We start from the raw sequence: 12,917 nt of genomic DNA on the forward strand, positions 1-12,917 counted from the left end.
CTTGGACTTATAAGATATATGATTTGGAAGGGGAAGAGATTTTAGGTTCATTTTATTCACAGGAATTACAAAAGACAAAGATAAATTGAAATTTTTTGACTCCGCCCCTTTTTAACTCCGCCCACACAAAACCCACCAACATAAACCCCACCCCACACAAGCTCCACACAAACCCCACACAAACCCCACCACACAAGTTCCACACAAGCTCCACCCATATTCATTATATTCACATAATTAGTGATTAGTTAATTCGTTCCCCACACACAACATGTTTATTTAATTAAAAAATTATCCACCCATCCACACAAGCTCCACTCATCCACCCATCCACCCATCTCTCCACCCATCCATTTATCCACACAAACCTCATCCACATTCACCCCTCCCACATAAGCCCCACCGAAGCCCCGCCCACATAAACCCTGCCCACATAAACCCCTCCCACACAAGCTCCACCCACACAAACCCCCCACAAGCTCCACACAAAAACTCCACAAACATAAACCCTGTCCACATAAACCCCTCCCACACAAGCTCCACCCACATAAACCCCTCCCACCGAAGCCCCGCCCACACAAGCCCCACCCACACAAGCCCCACCCACACAAGCCCCCCCCCCCTCATCCCCCCTGTGTGCCCCCACCTTTGACCCACCACCTCCCTCATCCCACCCCCACCCTTCCCCACACACACACATGGGGAGGGGAGGGGTGGGATGAGGGGTGATGGGTCGTTGGGGGAGCGCACCTACCCCCACCACCCCCCAACCCCTCCCTCTCATTCATGTCTTGATCCTCTTCTTGAAATTCAAAATCAAGTAATTGTAAACAAAACAAATATAATTTATTAAAATTGAAAATATTAAATATTCATTTGTGAGAATGTATAATCTTTCCCAGTAATCTTCTTCAGATGTCTTGTGATTTCGAAACTCAGACACCATATTCTGTTTTGAAACAAAAAGTGGATAATAATTAGGTTTTTATAAAGATAATTACATGGTAATATGAGTAAGCCTGTTGTTGGTTCTAAGTTCAAGCCTCGTTGACCACTGAATTAACACACCAGGAGCCTGTCATCCTTTCAAGGCTAATAAAATGAATTCCAGTGTACTGGCAAAACCGCGTCCAAACTAATGATGCAACGAACATAAGACGACATTCTAAAGAGAGAGTGATATTAATAAAAAAAATAACTAAATAATAATTCAGAAACATTTACCTCCAGAAAATCATGTGTTGTACCAGATTGCTTATGTTGTGTGATCGAGCTGAAAAAAAGTAATAATAATAATAAGTCAAGGGTATAGATGGAGAGACAGACAGAGAGAGGTAGGTAGAAAGACAGACAGAGAGAGATACAAACAGACAGGGAAAGAGACACACACACACACACACATATCTGAGATATATATATATATATATATATATATATATATATATATATATATATATATATATATATATATATATATATATATATATATATATACACACACACACACACACACACACACACACACACACACACACACACACACACACACACACACACACACACACACACACACACACACACACACACACACACACACACACACACACGTGTCTCACCATTGGTTTAATTCATTCGAGATCAGAGGCCGTGATAAGACTTCGTACCAGTCATTATAAATGTTTTTCAATTCTCTTCTAAAATCATTGACCTCTTCAATAAGAGCATTAATTTCATGCACCTCGTCGTGATATGTAAACTGCTCTTCTTCCAAGGACCTGCCAAGAAAAAAAAAAAAAAAATATATATATATATATATATATATATATATATATATATATATATATATATATATATATATATATATATATATATATATATATATGTCAGAATTATCACGATTTAATTTATAATCAATTGCTTCATCGTTCAAAGAGCAACCAATACACAGGCTTACCAACTTTGTGTTGAGCTGTTATCTTCATCAGAAGAGAGTGAGTCCATGTCTCAGTTTTTTTTTTACCATTGGTACAAGATGGCAAAAAGATCAGAGGCCGTGATAAGACGTCGTGTCAGTCTTTAAAAATGTTTTTCAATTCTCTTCTAAGATGATTGACCTCTTCAATAAGAGCATTAATTTCATGCACCTCGTCGTGATATGTAAACTGCTCTTCTTCCAAGGACCTGCCAAGAAAAAATATATATCAGAATTATCACGATTTAATTTATAATCAATTGCTTCATCGTTCAAAGAGGAACCAACTTACCAACTTTGTGTTAAGCTGTTTTGTTCGCGGAAGAAAGATCGCTCATGTCTCAGTTGTAAAAATGAAAATCCCGTCTGGCAGAAACTTTGTCTGGCGAATCACTTATAAGGCAACAATGAGGAAATTACCTAATCATTGGGTGTGGCCACAGGAAATGACACTTCGGGTGAGGCAGCTTGGAAAATAACTGGGCGATTATATTCTCAAATTGTATGAATCATTTTCAAAACATACTTAAAATACCCTAAAATGGTTTTGATTCAAATGTTTTCAGTTCGTGTTCTGAGATAAAATATAAACACGAGACCTTGTCTCACAGAATAGTTCCTGTTTTTCTTTTCACAGCACGACCGTGTCAAAAAAAACAAAAAACACTTCCTCATTTTCATGACACGAACTGAAAACATTTGAAACAAAACTTTTTTATGGCGTGGTTTATACACAAAAATGATTTACAACTCGGGCGGTGGCCAGATGAGATCATTAAGAGAAGTTCATAATATCATTTCATAATGACACAAAAGGGGTATCTTAAAAAATATAAAGATTCAAATGTTTTGTTTGTCAATATTTTAGATGGGGGTTATTGTGCAAAGAAAATTAAACTATTGAAGGAATTTGAGAATGAACAAATCTTTATAGGTTCAATGAGTGAGCTGTTCAATCCCCAGGTGTTCAATTCAATGAGGTTCAACCTCCAGGTTAAAAGGGGAGACAAATAAATATACCTTGGGATAAAAAGGGGGTTTATTTTTAGGGAAAAAAAATAGGAATCGCTGAAAATCCCCCATTCATTTACATGGGGAGAAGTGAGCCAGAACCAGTATATTCACCCTACTATGGAGGTTACTGTTTTCACCCCTTTCTATTTGTTTGTTTGTGAACATTATTACGGAAAAACTCCTCGACGGATTTCGACGAAACTTGGTGGGGGGGGGGGTTAGGTATGTTCCAAGGATCATGCCATTAAATTTTGGACTTGGTCCCCCCCCCCCAAAAAAAAAATTGTTGGAGAAATTTTTTTTTTTGCATTTCTGCATGTTTTGTCATTTCCAACCCCCCCCAAAATGTTACCCCCCAAAAAGAATTTTTTTTGCATTTCTTCATGTTTTAAGTGATTTCCAACCCCCCCCCCAAAAAATTTGGAGAAAATGTTTTTTTTTTTTTTTACATTTCTACATGTTTTCTACATTCCTCTTCTACATTCTACATTCTACATTTCTACATTCCTCCAAAAAAAAAAAAAAACTTTTTTTTTGCATTTATACATGTTTTAAGTGATTTCCAACCCCCCCCCAAAAAAAATTGTTTGCGAAAATATATATTTTTTGCATTTCCACATGTTTTAAGTGATTTCCAACCCCCCCCCAAAAAAAATTGTTACCCCCCCCCCAAAAAAGAAAAAAACCTTTTTTTGCATTTATACATGTTTTAAGTGATTTCCAACCCCCCCAAAAAAAATTGTTTGAGAAAAAAATGATTTTTTGGCATTTCTACATGTTTTAAGTGATTTCCAACCCCCCCCCCAAAAAAAATTGTTACCCCCCCCAAAAAAATTGTTTGAGAAAAAATTATTTTTTGGCATTTCTACATGTTTTAAGTGATTTCCAACCCCCCCCCAAAAAAATTGTTAGCCCCCCCAAAAAAAGAAAAAACTTTTTTTGCATTTATACATGTTTTAAGTGATTTCCAACCCCCTCCCCCCAAAAAAAAATTGTTCGAGAAAAATTTTTTATTTTTGCATTTCAACATGTTTTAAGTGATTTCCAACCCCCCCAAAAATAATTGTTAGAGAAAAAAAAATTTTTGCAACTTTTTTTTCAACAAAATTTCGATTTTTTTTTCCATTTCTGCATGTTTTAAGTGATTTCCACCCCCCCCCCCAACAAAAAAAAATGGAGAAAAGAACGATAACTGTCAGCACTGTTGACATCATATTTAATGAATAAGATATAAGGTTCACTTGAGTGACCCAGCAGTATTGGTGGCGGAGGTTTTGCACTCTCCCGAGTGCTCCCCCTCTAGTTCGTGATGTAATTGATATCTGTGAGATAAATCATGGAAGTTGTGGCCTGGTCTTCTTGGACCAGGAGAAAGCATTTGACTGTGTTTCTCACACATACCTTTTTGAAGTTTTAAAATCTTTTGGTTTTGGCTCCCTCTTTCTATCACATCTACAGTTGTGTTATTCAAACATAATGGCCATTTTAAAAATAAACAATGAACTTGTACCCCCTTTTGGGGTTGGGAGAGGGGTAAGGCAGGGCTGCCCTCTTTCAGGAATATTGTATTCTCTTTCTCTTGAACCCTTCTTAAACACCCTTCGTAAATCCTTATCTGGTGTCACGATGGGAACTAATCCCTTAAAAAGCATCGCCTATGCAGACAACATATGTGTCTGCATAAATTATGCAGAAGACATGATTAAGATGAGGAGTACCTTGGATCTCTTTAGTAAAGCATCATCAGCCAGAATAAATTGGGCTAAAACAGAAGCACTGTGGCTCCGACCCTCCACCTATCCCGTATCCACCCCCCCTTTCCCTCTCCCTCCTTGTCTCACTGGCAATATTTCTTGGAAAAGTAACGGGATAAAATTATTGGGAGTGTTTCTTGGTCTGGGCGATTTTGTGAGGCAGAACTGGGATGGTTTGTTGGCACGCATGGAACTAATTTTACTGAAATGGAAGAGTTTACTCTGCCAACTGTCCTACCAAGGCAGGGTACTAGTCATCAACAGTCTGGTCACCTCAACGTTATGGTACAATGTTCTTGCCCTGCAATCACCTGCAGACATCGTGGACAACATACAGAAATGCATCACTCGTTTCTTCTGGTCTGGAAAGCATTGGCTGTGACCGGAAATCCTGAACTTACCAGTGGCTGAAGGTGGCCAAGGACTTGTGAATGTCAAGTGCCGCGTCATGGCTTTCCGGCTGCGAACAGTATGGCGCTTCTTGTATGAACCCTGTTTGGTCTGGAGACAACTCACCAGTTGCATCTTCCGACAAGCTGGAAAATTGAACTTTGCACAAGAGTTGTTCTTGATGGACTCAACCAAGATAGATTTGTCTGGGTTACCTGCTTTTCACCGAAGCCGACTCAATGCATGGCAAGCTTTCGGCTGCTGTCGTGACCCCTCAACCAACACTGAACCCATGTTCTTCAACGAGCCACTGTTTCACAACAGTTTATTTGAAGGCAATGAAGGGGAAAATGCTTTCATTCAGCAGTTAATAAACAATGCAATAACGAAAGTGTGCCACTTGAAGAATGTCACCAATGATAGGTGGCAAAGTGCCACTGCTCTTGCATCAGAGGTTGGCATTAGATCATGTCGCAAAGTGGACAGCGTGCTAAAATTGGTACTACACATCTACTGTGCCTCACAAAAAGTTTGGAAGAAAAACCCTCCCATACCCACCTCTGACTTTTCCCCACCTTTCCCAAACCTTTATCTATCTGGCTCCACTTGTCTAGAACCTATTGGTTTTGGCCGATCTCGATCCCTTTCTGGGGAGTAATCGAAAAACCCTCAACATACAATGCCTAAAAGTCCTTTTTCCCTCCTTGTTCTCCCCCGTATCCTGAAGATGGGTCACAGTCGAACCAAAACCCCCTCCTCTTTATCCTATTTGGAATTGGTATTATAGACCGCCTGTACCAAAACGGGTTGGAGATCTCCAATGGAGAATTGCACATTGGGTATTGTCAACAAATTCTCCAATTCACTGTTTTTCACAAACAAAAAGTCAGCAATGTCCCTTCTGTGGACAAACCGAAAAACTACCTCACATGTATATATGCTGTGACATTTTAACCCCTTTATTTGTTTTCCTGAAGATGCTTTTGGCATGTCTCTCGAGTCATTTTGATTTTCCAACCTTTATTTTTGGCCTGAGTATGCCCTTCAACCCAACAGCAATCCTAATTCATTTTTTTTCCTTCCACAAGCTCAGCTTGCTGTACATAAAACAAGAAAATCAAAAATTGCAATGGTTTGTACACAAGAGACAGCTTAGAAGTGTTTAAAGCCCTTTGTTTCAAGAATCAAACTGGAGTTCTGGTGTTGCTCTAAGGTACAGGTGTTTGAGATCCAATGGTGTAGAAACAAAGCCTTCAGTAAAGTATCTGAGTGTCAGTTTAAATTCACTCATTAGTTAGTTGCTGTATACCCTCTGTCTAAATTTTCTTGTTTGTTTATGAAAATTGTGTGCAACTGTGTGAGCCTCTACAAGTGAGGCAATCAATTTTTGTACTTTTGCAATAAAAGTTATTTCTGTCTGTCTGTCTGTCTATCTCTCTCCGGCTGTGTGCTCTTGGTGAGCTGTGATCTGCCCTGTTTTTTCACCTTTCTATCCCCTTTCGCATCGTTTTTCACCTCCCTTCCTTTGTTTCCTTCTGCGCATCGTTATTTGTGCTCCCACCCTCCTCTCTTCCCTCCCCTCTTCCCTCCCCTCTTCCCTCCCCTCTTCCCTCCCCTCTTCATTAGACCTCGCGCTTTGGCCTTCCCTCGATCCGTCGTCACCCCACTCCACCCCGCCCATCTGTCCTTGTTATTTCACGATTTGCCCTTCGGTTCATCTCTTCCCCTTCCCTCCCCATCCCCATCCCCCTGTTTTCTCCTCACAAACCTTTTCCCCGAGATAGAGAGAGAAAGAGCCCACAGCTTCGTGTGGATAGCATTTAGTTGGCGGCCCAGCCGGCCCTTCAACTGGTCGTTTTTTCCTCACTGTAGCTGTGTTTATTTCCTTTGGAAACCTGTCTCGGCTCGTATTTAATTACTGCACGAGAAAAATCGCCCCTCCTCCCCCTTCCTAAACACGACTTCGTATTCCCGTTATTCGGCATTTGAAGCATTAAGAAAACATGGCGTCGTCTGTGTCCCGCCCGACGACGTCAGCGTCGAGGATCTCGTTATCGTTACAGGAAACAGTCAGTACTGACAAAGTTCGTGCCCCTCGTGAATGAACAAACGTGTGGTAATCTTCATGTCTGAGACAGAACTGGTTCACGAAATTGTATCGACCGGACCATCAACAGATGACGGACATTTCGTGCTCGTCTCCCCTCTGGACACACCGGCCGTGAAGGTCATGATCTCGAACGCTCCTCCTTTCCTGAAGAATCAGACGCTGATCTCCGAACTATCTCGTTATGGTTCTGTGGTTTCTCAAATCACTATGTTTCCTTTACGAAGCCAGGACGATCAGACGAAGCATGTGATGTCTTTTCGGAGACAAGCTCGTGTGGTACTTCCTCCCTCTAACGCTGAAAGAACCTTGAACATTGTTTTAAAACTCAAAATTGATAATCATGATTACGAAGTGTACGTAACCACTGACACCCTGAAATGTTTCGAATGTGGTAATTTCGGACACTTGAAACGATCTTGCCCAAAGGCGACTTCGTCAAACGATGAAACAATCCTCGTCAACAAGAATACGTCTTCTTCTTCCTCTTCCTCTTCCTCTTCCTCTTCCTCTTCCTCTTCCTCTTCCTCTATGTGAGGGAAGCGAATCCCGTGTCCGGTAATAAGGCCCAGGCTTCTCAGGCCTCCCAGTCCTCTCACTCCGCCCAGCCCGATAGTCTAAACAGCAAAACGAATGTTTGGGATGGTTTCACCATCGTCTCATCAAGGAAGAGAAAGACTTTACCTGATGGCCGTTTCACCCAGAAGAAGGGAGCATTTACAAACGAGGAATCTGTCGGTAATGTTCCCGCAGTTGTGACTGACGTCACTCTACAAGGCCTTCCCGGCATGGACCCAGCATGGACCCGGAATGGACCCGGAAGCTACGACCAACAAGTTTACCATACTTGCCAGTGAGGACATCGACGTCTCCCTGACAGACCGCTTTACCTGTTATCGAAGTAAACAAAACTGTTTCACTCGTTAAAAACTCTCCTATTATATTTCGAAGCCCATTGATGGTGATACACAGACCACTAGTGATGAAGCTGCTGTCACTTTGGTAAATGTTAACCCTGAATCCTTGTCAGCGGGAAAAGGTGAAACAAATGTTAACCCTGAATCCTTGTCAGCAGGAAATAGTGAAACAAATGTTAACCCTTTCACTGCTCCAGGCCCGTCGCTAGGGGGGGGGGTCATTTGGGTGCAATGCCCCCCATGGCGCATCTGGTGCCCCCCCCACTTGTACGCTTCCCATTTATGCCCTGTTGCACCATGTGAACAACTTCGTGTTTAAGGACGAGCGCCCACTGTGAACTTGCTGTTTAAGAGTTCACCTGTGTGAACTAAAACCCTTATTCCAGGTGTTCAAGGTGGTGAAATAATAAGGCCTTCTTGGATAAACTGTTCTTTAATAATATCCTTTGAATAACAGTCAAGAGATAAGTGTGTGCTTCCCAGCGCATCTCCAAAAGCAATTGGCAAGACAATACAGTCCAAGACCACAAGATAAAAGATAATAACGAAGCGCCAACGCCAGCAGCTAAGACCTCATGTCGAATGTCGATGTTTTGCGTGGTTATATATATCGTGAATCATTTAGTTTTAAGGAATAGCCAATCAGCGTATTCGATATGGAGACCCTATTGAGCAGGTTACCTGATTGGTTGTAAGTTAGTTATAAATGTAATACAGTCATAATATGATAATATGATTAAGGAAAAGACATAAATTTACATAATTAAAAATGAAGTGCACGTGCACCACGTGACCTTCACAACCCGTCAACCCTCCTCTTACAAAAGTAATTTTATAATAAAAATTAAAAATATGTTTGTTTGCAATCATGCTTACATTTGAAATTATGCAGATAAAACCTGTTTTTGATGGATGCATCATTTAATAAATAAAACCGTCAACCGTGAAATGTCGCGAGTCGCGAGATTAGTGACGCGGGTCACGAGGGCCGAATCACAGAGCACGAGCTTGCAGCAGGAGAAAAAGACGTGGATGATGGATATACGAAAATGGCTCAGAAAAGGAAAAAAATGCAACCGACGAAAATAAAGATGATGAAAGACATGTTGTGGGAGGAGTTGGAGGAGGAGGAGGAGGAGAAAAAGACGATCATGTCGAAGTAATACCGACAGAAGCTGGCCAACCTGGCCAAGCCAGCAACGTTAGACCTGCAGCTGGAGCCCCAGCGCAGGCAGCCGAGTTTCCACGCTCGGCGGCGCCTCGGGGTCGGGTGTGACTGTCAAGCCGCTTCCCGATGATCTTGGAAGTGAGAGACCGAATCAAGTGAGTCTACAGCGGTACCCTGGCCATCTGTTGCAGAACAAGAGTCGCTCGTTTGTGTCCTCGTGGTATCAGATTAATGAATGGCTGGAATACAGTGTGCAGACAGATGCAGCATTCAGCTATCCATGGAGGAAGTTTCACACCTCACGTGGCCCAGTGGACTCTACTTTCACAGTGCGAGGCTCCCGGAATTGGAAACATGCCGTGGAGAAAGGCAGGGGGTTTCACAAACACGCAACTTCAAAGGAACATTTAACTTGTGTTTTGAGGTGGAAGGAGAATGAGAGGTGCATCGATTGTGGTGAGGAGATTTCCACACTCCTCAATGCTGACCAGCTAAATAGAAACCGGTACTATGTGTCTGCTGTTATAGATGTTGTGGGATTTCTCGCCGAAAATCAGATACCTTTTAGAGGGAGCCTTGATAATTTTGAGGATATGTCAGACGGGCACAGTGGGCTCTTCCTCTCGCTTTTAAACTACACACTCAAAAAAGACACCGAGCTAAACGAAATAATTAAGCATATCCCACGAGACGCAAGCTATACTAGTCCGGAAATGCAGAATGAACTGATCTGCACATTGAGTAATGTTGTGACGGATGTCATCGTGGTTTACCGACAAGGGACCCCACTGAATGTGAGAACATATCAATCATCTACTCACAATAGCTACAGCCGACGCTGGAGATGCAAAAACATTGACAGACCTAATAATTGAAGAGCTGACAAAAACAGGACTTGACACATCAAAAATATTAAGTCAGGTGTACGACGGGGCTTCCGTAATGGCTGGGAAGCACGGTGGGGTGAAAAAGTTGTTGCAAGAGATATTGGAAAGAGAAATCCCCTATGTGCACTGCTTGAATCACCAACTCCATCTGGTAGTTATCCATGCACTGGCAGCAGAGAAAGCTGTCACTGATTTCCTCGAGGTTTGTTGTTGCCTGTACAAATTCTTCAGAAAGCCCACTGTTGCTGCACAGTATAAAGGTGAGCGGTGAAAACGACTTCTTGATCAAAGGTGGACGGGACATTTAGCCACCGTGTCTGTGATCATAGGATCTTTTAAGGATATCACATCCTTACTGTCGGAGATTGATGCAGAGCACGCCTACGGTGCAGAGATGAGGATGGAGGCTATTGGGCTTTTGCGGGAAGTCTCTGGGCCTGCCATCATGTTCACTGCTGTCTTTGTACAAAAACTGCTGATGTTGTTAGATGGCCCTAACAGACTCTTGCAGGCAGAGGACATGGACTTGCTCACGGGGTTGGAACTGGTGGCGAGTGCTGCAGAATGCGTGAAGAAACTCCGCTCTGAGGATGAGTTCACTGATCTGTGGAACAAGGCCAACGATGCTCGCACTTCTACACCTGCACGACCAAAACGGAGACGCACAATGCATAAGAACTTGGAACAGTTTGTAGTTTTGGAGACAACAGGACAAAACAACGACAATGACAAGACAGAACTGCAGAGGGTTTTTACAGCGCAATTGACACTGTGCTTGGAGAGATTTCTCAGCGCATCAGTGAGCGCAACACACAACTCGCCCGTTCACTCGCTGCCTTGAATAAAATGGCACGTTTTTGGATCCCCACTTGCTCCAGCACATCATGACATTAACAAAGTCAACCATCAGTGAAACAGAGTGTGTGGTTGCAAAGCAGTTTATTCGCTCACAGACAGAAAAGCAGCCAAACAAAAGATGGACAACACAAAAACTCCTCTCAACATACCACAAAATGCTGGAAGCCTTGCCAAGTGTAGTGACTGCTATGAGACTTGGACTAACATTTGGTGCGTCCACTGCCATGTGTGAAAACTCATTCTCAACGTTGAGGAATGTCTTCACTGACCACCGACGGTCCATGCGCCATGCACGCAAGGCACAACTGGTACAGCTGGCCTTCGAGAGAGACCTCACACGTAAATGCCTGAATGAATGGAAGGAGAAGGTCCTCAGAAGATTCCACACCGAGACACGTCGCCTGCAGCTCTTCTGACAGCGAGTACAGTGGAATAAATACTATACGAGGAGTTCAGGTTGTGTGTGTGACTGCTGGTGATGCGTGTGTGGTTGTGGTTGCAGTGTGGTTGTGGTCTGCACCCACCGTGGTCGGCTGCTATGTACTTCTGATGTTTCAGTTAAATGTTGTGTTTGGTGCTTTGCATATCCCATATCTAGTGCTTTGTGCATAACCTTACCTCTGTGTAATTGACTGCTTTAAATGCGGACCTTGTGGTATCTTCAGGCTGGTCGTATTTGCTGTTGATAGTTTCACATGATGATCGCAGGTCATAGCCTACTGTATCTTATTTCAAAGTGCACTGATTCTGGTGCCAACCTCCCCCGTTTTGTCATTGTATCTCTGGTATATTAATTTTCTTATGCCAATTCTTGACAACACCTTGTATAAGTGCACCTGAATTGGTGCCAATTGTCTAATCATTGAATATCTGCATTGTGAATGTGCCAGTTTGTTGCGGCTCTCCTGCATTCAAATAATTTTAGGCCAAAAACATCGGAACATATTAAATCTAGCTGAGATTAATTTGGTTAATATGTGACGGCAACCTCAGTATGGATGTGTCAATGCTGCATGAATACAATAGTATACCGGGTTATCAAAAATATGAAATATAATAATTGTGCCCCCCCATCCAGTTCATATGCCCCCCTTAATACTGAGCCCTGGCTACAGGCCTGCACTGCTCCCAGTCCATCACGTGGTGAAGCTGGAAACGCAGGAAACGTTAAAATGGATGTTTTACGAGAAACCCCCAAAGTATTATCTCCCTCCACGCCGTTGAAGTCGATAACACTGTTACGGTTGAGGGAAGCGAGATCTCTGCATCCGCTGATGGTGTTTCCATTTCATCAACTCCCGCGATTGGTTCCGTTCCTTCACCAGATGTTCCCACAAGGATTCTAGCATGGTATTGTGTACACTGTGATCCTCAATGAGGAGAAAGCTTAGAAATTGCACCCAGTTTTAATAAGATAAACAATCTTAATGTTGTATAATGCCCAAGTGTCTGTGCTTTCAGAAAATGTATACTTTGCTGTGGGTCTGATGGATATAGTTGCTTACAACGCATGTTTTTTTTTTTATCCAAACACAGGCTATTTTTTTCCATTTTTATAGCTCATTTTTCAGAAATGGGTTACATGTATGATTGTATATGTTGTCCAAAATGGTTGAAAATGCATTTTTTGTTTGATATATATATATATCATTATGTGCATAAGAATAGAGCAATTCCTCAAAACAGGACATTTCTTATGACCTTCTGCATATCTTGGCACCTTCAAATGTGTAAAATCTCAGATTTTGCAAAATTTCCCCCAGTCATATAGAAGCTTTCAAAATCTTATTCCAGAAATTTGAAATGCATCTGATAGAACATCTTAAATAGCAATTTACTTCTGCATGAAG

General features: G+C 42.1%; 1 long non-coding RNA gene across 1 annotated transcript; it reads right to left on the minus strand.

Moving 5' to 3' along the window:
• Positions 1 to 803: 803 nt before the first annotated feature.
• Positions 804 to 2,188, minus strand: LOC147019132 (uncharacterized). The gene is made up of 4 exons (XR_015062768.1): positions 1,955 to 2,188; positions 1,617 to 1,775; positions 1,225 to 1,273; positions 804 to 949 (listed from the first exon to the last, which is right to left on the minus strand). It is a non-coding gene; the product is annotated as an uncharacterized LOC147019132 (long non-coding RNA).
• Positions 2,189 to 12,917: the final 10,729 nt, after the last annotated feature.

The sequence above is a fragment of the Eptatretus burgeri genome, chromosome 10, assembly GCF_056783735.1.
Source record: "Eptatretus burgeri isolate ZD-2024b chromosome 10, Ebu_testis_v1, whole genome shotgun sequence".
Classification (NCBI taxonomy): domain Eukaryota; kingdom Metazoa; phylum Chordata; class Myxini; order Myxiniformes; family Myxinidae; genus Eptatretus; species Eptatretus burgeri.